At 37.6% G+C, this 11,725-nt stretch overlaps 1 pseudogene; it reads left to right on the top strand.

Moving 5' to 3' along the window:
* Positions 1-242: 242 nt before the first annotated feature.
* LOC149185185 (uncharacterized) lies at positions 243-1,305 on the top strand (annotated as a pseudogene).
* The last annotated feature ends 10,420 nt before the right edge of the window (positions 1,306-11,725 follow it).

Below are 11,725 nucleotides of genomic sequence, written 5' to 3' on the forward strand. Positions count from 1 at the left end.
AATTATAAAATATTACTACATACAAATTTATGTATATATGGTTGTTTGTTGTCTGAACTCATTTAGCAGAAAATATGTTAACATAGATTGACTGAAATTTATCAGGATGTTTGCTCCAGCACGAGCACTGCATTTGAGTTGTGTCTGCTGCCAAATGTAGAGAAAGCTATTGCTATCGATAAGGGAAAAGCCACTTTTAATGCGAGAATGCTGAGCAGAAGAGTCGTTGTCGTTTATTTGTAATGAACATTCTGCGATTCGCAGGATACAATGCAGGCATTTGCAAGTCACGGTGGGAGCGAACCATTGGACATCCTGCAGGTCAGTCGGTGTTCTAGAAATAGTAGTACCAACACATCCAAGAGCCGTTTTGACGGTCCATCCTGAAACCCAACTTGTGTCGGAGCCAGTGGATCCTCTTTTTGACTTTCCTTAAGTTGGTACTACTACTCTAAATTCAATGGATATAGATTTATTTGTTGCCATCTTGTCTTTGTTTCTGAAATGGGCGACATCTGGTTTGGGTGTACAGGAAGTTACGAGTTCATAGATGTAGTTATCGAAGGAACGAAACTGAAAAACGAGCGTTTCTTCGTGGACATCGATTTCAGGGCCCAATTCGAAATAGCACGACCTACGGCCTCTTACAACGACATGCTGCAGACGCTTCCCACTTTATTCGTCGGGAGGGAAGACAAGTTATGTTCGGTCGTCAAGATTATGTGCGACGCAGCCAGGAGATCTCTAAAAGAGAAGGAAATGTACATCCCGCCTTGGAGGAAATATCGTTACATGCAAAATAAATGGCTGGCTTCTTACAAGAGAACTACCAACCCAGCTGCGGCCAGGGCCGCGGAGAATGCTTTATTTCAATTTCCATATCCAAGCATGGAGCTTCAGGCTACGAGGACCAATGCTGGTGTACTTGTCGACCAAATGGAGAATGGCAACGTAGCCTCTTAGAAAAACCTCACTGCCAAATCAAAATATACAGAGCAGGCCAATGAACGGTTCAGGACTCGTGATCTTCTTTGGAAAATAGGGGACCGAGAAAGACATGTAAATAGGATTTCAGGGTTGGCCACGGCCTTGGCAGAGGCTGGTCTTACGACCATGACCCCTTCGAAAGGAACCTGACACATGCGTCCTTCAATATAATATCTTAGGATCATAATTTCAAATTACGACACCGTTATTTTCTTTTGGAATCCACACTAGAGAGCGACACATAACAGGATATGATATTTGCAAAACATATTGTATCCATTTACATGATTAATAGAAAAAATATATCCAGAAGGTACAGTTAGTGAAGCTATAAATAAAAACCTGATGGAGGTGATCCTGGTGATTCCCATGATAGGAAGCAGGTCTATGATGAATATGTACAGAAGAACAACAATAATATGACTTTCAAAGAGAAGTTTTATGTTTAAAAGCATTCATTTTATAATTTTTACTATTTAAAAATGAAAACCATTAAACAAAGATATAAATGTTCATGCTCATTTATGAATTTAAACAAGGGAAGAAAATATTATATAATAGCATTGTTAAAATGTTGCATAGAAGGGAGGTAACTATTTGATTATCAAAATGTAGATATCTTATTTAAATTTAGGTATAACTTTTTAAAAATATATATATTCATAATTTTAAATCTACTTAAAATAATAACAAAATTTAATAAGAAATAGTCCTCGGGTTGTTCAATTAGTTAATTTTAGAAATATGAAATCTTTGAAATTCTAAAGATTTTTGAAATTCTGAAGATCTTTGAAATTTTAGTAATTACTTGTCAATCAAGGCTGTTAGGTTTCTTTAGATCACCCAAAAAACAAAAAATTAATAAGAAATAAATATATTTAAATATTTATTAATTAAATTTTTTTTTACAAACATCTTTAACCCATATTAAAACAAGTTCATTACACACTGTTTTTGGAAATCAAAACTCGATAGATAATTTTATAATTCTTAATTCATAAAGACTACAGTTTCTCTTCTAAATTTAAATTAAAAAATTTGAGATTTGCTCTATAATTCAAAATAGGTAATAGTAATGGCTGCATTGCTAGCAGTGACTTAGTAAAGAAAGATAAGATTTGAAGAATTGATGCATACGGTTGCAACAAGCGCAATGTGAACATACATGTTCAGCAAAATCACTGGTTACTTAAACCGAAAAGTAAAATAATCTTAAAAGTCTACTATATAAACTGAAAAATGGAATGATCCGAAGAGTTAGCTATAAGCATTTTAATCACGAACTCTTCTCGATTTGGAAAATGGTTCTCCGCCCATTTCCTATAATAACAACCCTTCCGTAGCTAATAACCTTTCAGAGGACACAAGACAAAGAGGATGGAAGTGAACACAAACACACATAAATTTGCTCATTAGATTGCCAAATAGGGTTTTTATACCCACTGGAGGAGTTTATGGAGTTGGTGATGGTGGCTTCTTAGGAAGCTATCTAATTCTTGAAACTTCCTTAGAATTTTCTAGAAGGAGCTAGACTTTGCATTTAATGCAAGTGGTTGGAATTATTAATGTTTTGCCACTGTCCCCCTTAATTCCAACCATATAAAAAATATACTATAGCACAATACATAAGACATTGTAAACATACTCTTAATTGTCATGCCTACTCGTCTAAGTCTCAGGTAGGCTTACAATATAATCTTGATTTTCTACAACACATAACTTACTTCTACAAAACTCAAATTGTGAACTACATTCTCATTTGTATTACAGTATATTACGGAAATTTCTTTTGATTGGACCTTTTCTCTTACAAAATGATATTGTGTGTCTATATGTTTTGACCTTGCATGACATACAGGATTGTTCCCCAGTTTGATGGTGCTTTGATTATCACATCTGATCACTATAGGTTCTTCTTGACCTTCACTAAAATCTTCAAGTATTCTTCTAAGCCATATAGCTTCATAGGTGGCACTACATAATGCTTTATACTCTGTTTCAGTTGATGACAAGGAAACTATTGTCCGTTTCTTACTGCTCCATGATACAGCTCTTGATCCTATATTGAAGACGTATCCAGTGGTGGATTCCCTTTCATCTGGATTTCCAGTCCAGTCAGAATGAGAATGACCTGTCAATTCAACATTACAAGCATTAGTATATTCAATACCAAAATTGATAGTTCCCCTTTAAATATCGAAGGACCCTTTTTGTAGGTATCCAATGGCTTTCATGAGGCTTAGCCATGAATTGACTAGGTATGCTTACTACATAAGCAATGTCTGGTCTAATGGTAGTGAGACAATTCAGACTTCCCACTAATTGTCGATACAATGTTCCATTCATCTCTTTTGTTCCATCATCACTTCTTAATTTGATATTTTGTTCTAATGGAGTACTCACTGCTTTACATCCATTCATATGAAATCTCTTTAGTACTTCATTTGTATATTTGGTTTGTGTGATTAAGGTCCTTCCATCATCTCTCCATACTTCAAGACCTAGACAATAGTGCATCTGACCAAGATCCTTCATCTCAAATTCCTATGATAACTTCATTTTTATATTTTTTATCAATTTATCAGCACTCCCTGTTATTATTAGATCATCAACATATATAGAGATTAATATTATATCCCCATTTATATCTGTCTTGACATACAAATTAGGATCATTTATGTTTTTGTTAAATCCTTGCTGAAAGAAGAATTTGTCAATTTTCTCATACCAAGATCTGGGTCCTGTTTTAGTCCATATAAAGCCTTTTTTAACTTGCATACAAGATGTTCTTGACCCTTCTTTACAAATCCTTCTGGTTGAACAAGATAAATCTCTTCTTTTAAGTCACCATCTAGAAAATTTGACTTTACATCTAATTGATGTAGCCTCTAACCATATTTAGTTGCCAATGCTATTATTATTCTAATTGTATTCATTTTTGCAACCGGAGCAAATGTATCTTCATAATCTATACCTTCTTTTTGTGAATAACTTTTTGCAACCCATCTTGCCTTATACTTGTCTATGCTACAATCTGCATTAAATTTTGTCTTCTACAACCATTTTGATCCTATAGGGACTTTATTTTCAGGTAATTCTATTAATTCCCAAGTTTCATTTTTCATTATAGATTCATATTCTTCCTTCATAGCTTCCATCCATTCTTTATGATTTTTAGCTTGTTCATAATTTAACAGCTAAAAAATAGTCATTACTTGAGACATTAAAGCATAATTTTTATACATGATAGGGGCTTGAATTTGTCGTGTTGACCTTCTTAGAGGTTCATTACACTGTGGAGTACCGTCTCCTCTTCTTCTCTGTGGAGTGCCTTCATCACTTCTTTGTGGAGTTTGACTCCTTGACATGTCTTTTGGAATGTCCATGTCTTCTTGAGCTTGAGTTGATTCCACAACTTCTTATTCTTCCTTAAAGCTGTCATAAGGAGGCTGCCATACATTATGTTCATCTTATATGCATGCTCATGAAATATAACATCTTTACTTTGAACGACCTTGTGATTATTTGGATCATACATTTTATATGCTTTTTGATGAGTACAATATCCAATGAAAATACATTTGATGGCTTTGGCATCTAACTTTCTCCTATCCTCTTTAGGAATATGAGCAAAGGCCTTGCATCCAAATATCCTTAAATGACTAACTTTAGGTTTAAAACCAAAAAATGCTTCAAATGGTGTTTTGTGCTCAAGATACTTAGTAGGGCTTCTATTGTTAAGATATACAGTTGTATTAATGGCTTCAGCCCAAAAACTATTAGAAAGTCCTTTATTTTTTAACATACTACGAGCATATTCAACTAATGTTCTATTCTTTCTCTCATCAACTCCATTTTGGTTGAGGTTTATGTGGTACTATAAATTGTTGCATAATTCCATTTTATTTGCAATATTTGATAAAAACTCCCGAAGTGTACTCACCACCTTTACCTGATCGAAGACTTTTAATGCTCTTTCCTGTTTTCTTTTCAACCATACTCTTGAATTCTTTAAAGCATTCAAACACATCACTTTTGTTTCTTATAAAGTACACCCAAGTGTATCTAGTGTTATCATCAATAAATATAAGAAAGTAGTATGCTCCACCAAGTGACTTAGTTTGCATTGGACCACATATATCAGTATGCAATAGTTCAAGTATTTCACATTTTCTTCTATTTTCATGCACATGAAACTCTTCCCTATGTTGTTTTCCTAATGCACAACCTTCACATTCAAATTGTTCTCCCTTAATATTTAGAAGACCTTCTACCATCAATTTCTTTTGTAGTAACATTAGGTCATTGATGAGCCCCAAAAATGGATAATTATATGGGCTCATTCAACCTCCTAATTTGACTTAATCCACCATTATCATTAGTTTATTGCATGTTTTTGATTATATTTATGCTAATAGAGTAAATTGGGTTAGTCATTATGCCAACAAGTCTAATGTGTGCTTTGTGTAGTCTTTTTGGTAAATTTGGAGACAAAATCAAAGGTTTTAATGAGCACTTGGCAGCCAAATTTGTGGGAGAACAAGGGAGAGGATTTGTAGGAAGGTGTCCCCTTCATTTATGGGCCCTTACCTCGAATTCTCCACCATCAGCTCGGAGTTCAAGGGCCACCAAATCAATTAACACAAGGACAGCCAAGCAAGTCAAGTAGGACTGTTGTTAACTGCAAGTTTTGGGCAGCCGAGTCCCTAAAGTTTAGGAGGACTGTTGGGGTCCAGTAGTTATTCATTTTTGTATTCATTTTGTAGTCATTTTGTAGTTCGATTTTTAGGCAGTATATTAGCTTTGCTTTCAGCACATTTTCAAGTTCTCCTTGTGGACAGTTTTTGGAATGTAACATTTCTTTTGATCAATAAAGATGAATCCAGCTTTGCAGCAACTCTAAATCTCTCTTAGGAGGCTGTAGCTCTTGGGGTTGGGCACATCTCAAGTGCCCAGTACCTCCTTTGTTTACTTTCATGTGTCTTTGTTGCATTCTTAGAATAAAATCTGTTATTTAGACTTAAATCTTGTTTTATTATTTAGGTTGTTTTTGATGAGTAAAATAGCTTTTCATGCTCAGATTTAGTTGATAGGTTGTTAATAGAAAAAGCTTCAAGAAAAGGGCCATCAAACATCTGTGGTTTCACCTCTCCCTCAGTGGGATCAGGAGTTGTGACTAGGATGACTTTGCTGCCCATAAAAACACTGATTTTGCTTTGCCATGCAATCACTAGTGTTTGATTTTCATGTCTAGAAGTTGGTTACAAGTTCAAAATTTCATTTTCTTAGTTGCATGAGTTAAAATACATGGTTTCATTGCAGGTCACACTTCTGTTCATTCTCTTTACTGACAGCTAGCAAATTAGGTCAACGAAACTAGGTCTTTGAATTTACAAGTCTTTGTTGGTTAAGATTGGAAAAAAAACTTGCAGAGCACATGTACCACTCCTTCATCTGCTTATTCTCCATCAGCACCATCCACTCCACCCTCTACTTAGAATCCTTACCTCACGTTTGCCACATTTGCTCACATAACCCTAGTTTTTGTACATCATTGTTTAAGCCTTCTTTGAGCCAACTTAGCTATCTACACCTTCTCACCACTCCATCCACTAGTCCCTGGGCCACTTCAGACCCCTATCCTACCTCCATATCCATTCATGCATCTTCCCTCACTCACCCATCCTCCAAAATCCAATTTTAAAACATCCTGTAGAAATTTCTGAACATCCTGTAGAAATTCCTGAAACATCCTGTAGAACCCCTGTAGACTTCCTGTAGAAGCTCACGAGTGAGGTTTCTTGATAGCCAATCTCTGTGAAACTATCTGGAAGGGTGTTAGGGACCCCTTAGGCCCTCTCTGAAACTTCCCGACCTCTTCCAAGCATTTCCTCTCGCCAATCCGCCTCTGCACAGTAAAAAAAAATAGTTAAAAGCACATGCATGATAATTTTAACAACTTATTCAAAAGTACAAAAAGATGTTTCCTTCAGATAGAGGTAGTCTAGACACATGTATTTTACCTTCATAGAAGTAATGGCATCTCTGTCAGTAGTTTGCATGCTCTTCTTTGTGTCAGTAGGACTGGCTGGTAGAATTAGGGTTTGTTAGGGTTTGCGTTTCTTTTTGGCTTTCAGTTTCTTTCCGCAAGTAGATTAGCTTCCTTTGAGTTAGCTTTCATACATCAATTAAAAAGCTTCTTCTAAGAGCTCATAGAGGTTGGCTTAAGCCCCTAGCAGACTTGTGCCAGCTGACCAAGTGACAGCTGCGGCAAGAGCTAGTACTTGTGCATACAGCACCGTCGCTTCCAAGTTTGTTATGAACTACCGGGTTGATAAAATTAAAGAAGGGAGTTCCAGGAGTTGTAGCATTATTGCTACAATACTGGAGCCCACCATATTTTTGGCCCCGTTGCCGGGGAAGCGTCAGAGTATTGGTGATTGCTGCTTTTCTTCTATTTTCTACCACAACCTTCTGCTAAGTAGTTTATTTCATTTCCATTATGCAATTTCGTTTTTGGAAAGTAGATTAGTATTTCATGCTTTCATAGATTAGCATTTCAATTCCACAATTTCATTTTTGCAAGCGTAGATTAGCATTTCTATTCTGCAAGCGTAGACTAGCATTTCGTTCCTGCAATTTTATTTTAGCAAAATAGATTAGTCCTTTCCTGCTTTCATTTCAATTTCGCATTTTCATTTCAGCAAGATAGTTAGTTGCAGTTCAATCTATTTTAGTTTTTGTAGGTACAAGCAGAAAAAAGCAAAAATCAACCAAAAATATTTCCTTTCATACCTTGTAGGAGTAGAGATAATTCAGAAAAATGATTGCACAACACCCCCACTGCTTCACACAGCCAACATTCTCTATTCTTCGATGGCTGTGATTAAAGAGCCCTTAGGTGGACAGAAAGACATATTTGAAGAACCTCAAGGGAAGAAGAAGAAGAAACCATTCCTCTAGAGCAAATGGCTACAAGCAAAAATGTTGGGAGCAGCACCTTGTCCAAAGACAAAATTGAAGATCAGATGGAAGATTTCAAGAGTGATATGAGTCAGTTTCTTGCCATGCAATTGGATACCCTGTGGATCCAAAAGAAGCAAGAGGAAGCCAAGAGGGCTTTGGCCATTTTTTGTCCTAGGTGCACTAGAAAGCATCCTAGGAACGAATGTCCATTGTAATCCATAGAAGTGTGTTTTGTCTGTGAAGAATACCATCGTACAAATCAGTGCCATTTCTTACCCAGAATCAAAGCTGCATATCAGAGAGCCAAAGGAGCCACTGAATCACTCTATTATATGAACCAAAGGAGGCCGCATGGACCTAGATCTTATCAGCAGGAACTGCAAGGGACACCCGAGACCTATTATGACCCCTATCAAGCCACTTTCATGCCTTCTTGGGGTCCCCTGCTCATCCTTTCTGGTTCACACCTCCTCCTTGTTCCTTCACAGATCCATATTATTCCCAACCAGTTGCTCATTCATTTCACTCTTATGCTCAGCCACAGCCTCAGTGGAATGCACCTCATCAGGGGTGGGGGCCCCAATACAACACTCCTCCCGCTTCTTTTCCTCCACCACCTGCTCGTCCACAACCATTGCCTCCTGCTCCACCAAGGCAACCCCAAATGCCTACCCAACCACAACCCCATCCACATCCATCTCGAATATACACCCCCACTCAACTATCCATACCACCATCTCCAAACCCGCACATTGGAATAGCTCAACCCAATTGCAAAGCTGAGGCATAACATGTCCAAATGACTCCTCTTGAGCTCGATGATCTTCACCATAGCTCAGGAAGAGTGTTGCAAAATAGAGATTATATTGACAACATTAAAGGACCAAAGGCAAAATAAGATTCAAAAGAGGAGATCAAAGAACCATGGGCTGCACTTGATGAAGAGAAGAGATCAGAATCAGAGATCGAGAGAGTTCCCTCATGGTTACCATCAAATCCTCCATGTGCTCAAGAGAAAGATCAGCAAAAAGAGGAAGATGAGAAGGTCATGATAGAAGGTGACATGAAGAATGATCCAGATCAGCAAAAGGACCAAGGATATCAAAGCTATATTGAGACATGGTTCCAGACAGTCACTAAGTTGCAGCAGTACTCTCTTCCTTACCTATGTTTGATCTCTTCAAAGTCAGATCATTTTGTCTCTGAAATCTGGATAGTTGTCAAAGCATGCATTTCAAGCCTTCACATCATCTTGTCTCTAATCTCGATGTGCACATGGCTCCATTGGAAGTATTCTTATACTTGAAAAGAATTTTGTTTTTCAAGTAGGGTAGGGTAGAAAAAAAAAAGAAAAAAAAAAAAGAAAAAAATGAAAATAAGATGAAAATAAAAATCTAAGGTGAAAACCTCCTCGGAGGCGCCTTAGATTGGCTCATTAATTGAAAACCTCCATGAGGCGGTCAATGGGTTGGGAAAAAGAGAAAAGAGAATAAGATCTGTGGGTGAAAACCTCCCTTGGAGGCGCCCAGGGCAGGCAATCAGGGTGAAAACCTCCATGAGGCGCCCTAGTTGTTTTTCAAAAAAAGAGAAAAAGAAAAATAAAAATAAACCTAATTTCCATTGGATAATTGCAGGTTGCAAGAAGGACATTGCAGGTCAGGAGGATCACTCAAAACAAAGACAAAGGAAATTTTGTGCCTTCTACAGGAAGTTTGTATTTCTACAGGAAACATCCTATAGAACCTTTGGACGAACCAAATTCAATTTTAAAAGGGAATCTGATGGTGGGAATCTGTTGGTTAGGCCTGTAAGCACCTCTGCTTCCATTCCTCACCCCTTTTCCATCATTTTTTCCGCCACATTTTGCTTCTTTTATGAAAACTATGTTTTCTACAGGAACTTCCTGTAGAAATTACAAGAAGTTAAAAATGGATTGAAAAAAAGTAGTTTGGCGAACATGGTAGCTTCTTCAAGCGTTCAGAAGTCCTCCTGCAATTTTCAAACTCCTCCTCCATCATCTCCATGCTTGCCTCACAGCCCAAGCTCATTCTTTTTCACCATGCAAAAACTTGCAGAATGCTTTGAAGAAAAAATACATAGAACAAAATTTGTTTTTGCCCTAACTTGAAAACCATGCATCCATTTGAAAAACTGTTTTATGGGGAATTGTACAGGGGTGATGGCAACATGCCTGAGTAGTTTCAGCCAATTCTGGTGCATGGTTTCGAAGAAATCAGCCTCCATCACCTTCAGCCATTTTTGCATTTTCTCCATATTCGTGCATCTATTTCAAAACCTGTTTCATGGGGAGATGCATACGGGTGATAGTAACCTACACAAGCAGTTTTAGACAATTCCGATGCACGGTTTCTGAGAAATTTATCTCGGAAATCTTCAGTCGTTTTCCATTTTTCTTGCAATTTGTGCATCCATTGATCACAATTTTGCTATGGGAGGTGCATCATGATGATATGAACATGATCAGCAAGTTTCAGATCGATCCAAACTATTGTTCGGGAGCAATGGCGAAAACAAGTTTTGGTCCTGTGAAAATTCAGCAGCAGCAGCTTGAGGGTGCAGATCTGAACGTGGAAACGAACTCCTGCAGCTTAGATCCAGCTAGAGGATACCTTGACAAGAAAAATAACCACACATCAGACAACAAAAGAGATTATAGCACAAAGGATCCATCATGCAACCACTGAAACAGATGCATGCAGCAGCAAAAAGCACCTCACAACAACCATTTGACTTCAGGTACGTGACTAAAACTCATTCCTCTGATTGCATGAATGTAATTCGGAAACAGCATCAGCAATGAGATGGTTGGGATTACAAAAATCGGTGGCTAGCTAACTGGCCACCCTCATCCAGTTCAACAACGCTCGGTGGGTGAATAAGACACGTGCGCTCAGCCATCTCAGGAGGAAATCAGAAAACAGGTAGTGATGACCAGTTAAACTTCAACGTGATTGATGGAGTGATCATAGGTAGGAAATATGATAATTTGTGGCAGCACTTCCATCTGCATGGCGAGCACATGTTTTTGCCATGTCACCACAAATCACGCAGCAATTAACGAACGCTCAGCTGAAACTCACAGTCTGCTGTTAACTTGCACTTGCAACATTTTCAACTGAAGTATGCATCCTCTGCTTCCACAAAATGATAAACCCATCGTCCTCCATTGAGCTTTGTGGCCGGGTTCACAATTCTCCAGCATATCAGGCTCACTCAGAGGTGCAGGGGCGCTCTATAGGAATTTCTACAGGAAGTCGTCTACAGGAAATGCAGAAAACAACCATTGAGAAAGAAAACGTGGGATTTTCGGCAAATTTCAAGCTCCAGACGAGGTAGGCTTAGGAAACTTCTCTGCATATGATATTTATATAAGGTGGAGGATTAAAAACACAATATTGGGTTGAAAGAAAGGGAAGTGAAGCTTAAAATGCTGCCTGTGTTTTTTCCCTCCTTTGGGTTATACACAGTCTCTCCATTTTCCTCCTCTACATCTGAAATATGCCTTTTCCTTTCTCACATTCTTTTGAAAAAAGGATGCAACCATATAAGCCAACCTATGAGAAACAAAATTTGCAAGACTGTCCACTCTCTGAAGCAAAACCTTGTGTTATAAATATTCTCTGTTCTGTCAAAGGTATTGATTTTTCTCAAAAAAAAAAAAAAAAAAAAAAAACCGAGAAGCAAATTCAAGTTGGAAACAGTTCGAGGAAAAATTGCAAATTGATGTTGTGAAAAAGAAGAACATGAGAAA

This window comes from Pinus tabuliformis, chromosome 3_2 (assembly GCF_031772625.1).
Source record: "Pinus tabuliformis cultivar Carrire ecotype Pingquan chromosome 3_2, CPIR1, whole genome shotgun sequence".
Classification (NCBI taxonomy): Eukaryota; Viridiplantae; Streptophyta; class Pinopsida; order Pinales; family Pinaceae; genus Pinus; species Pinus tabuliformis.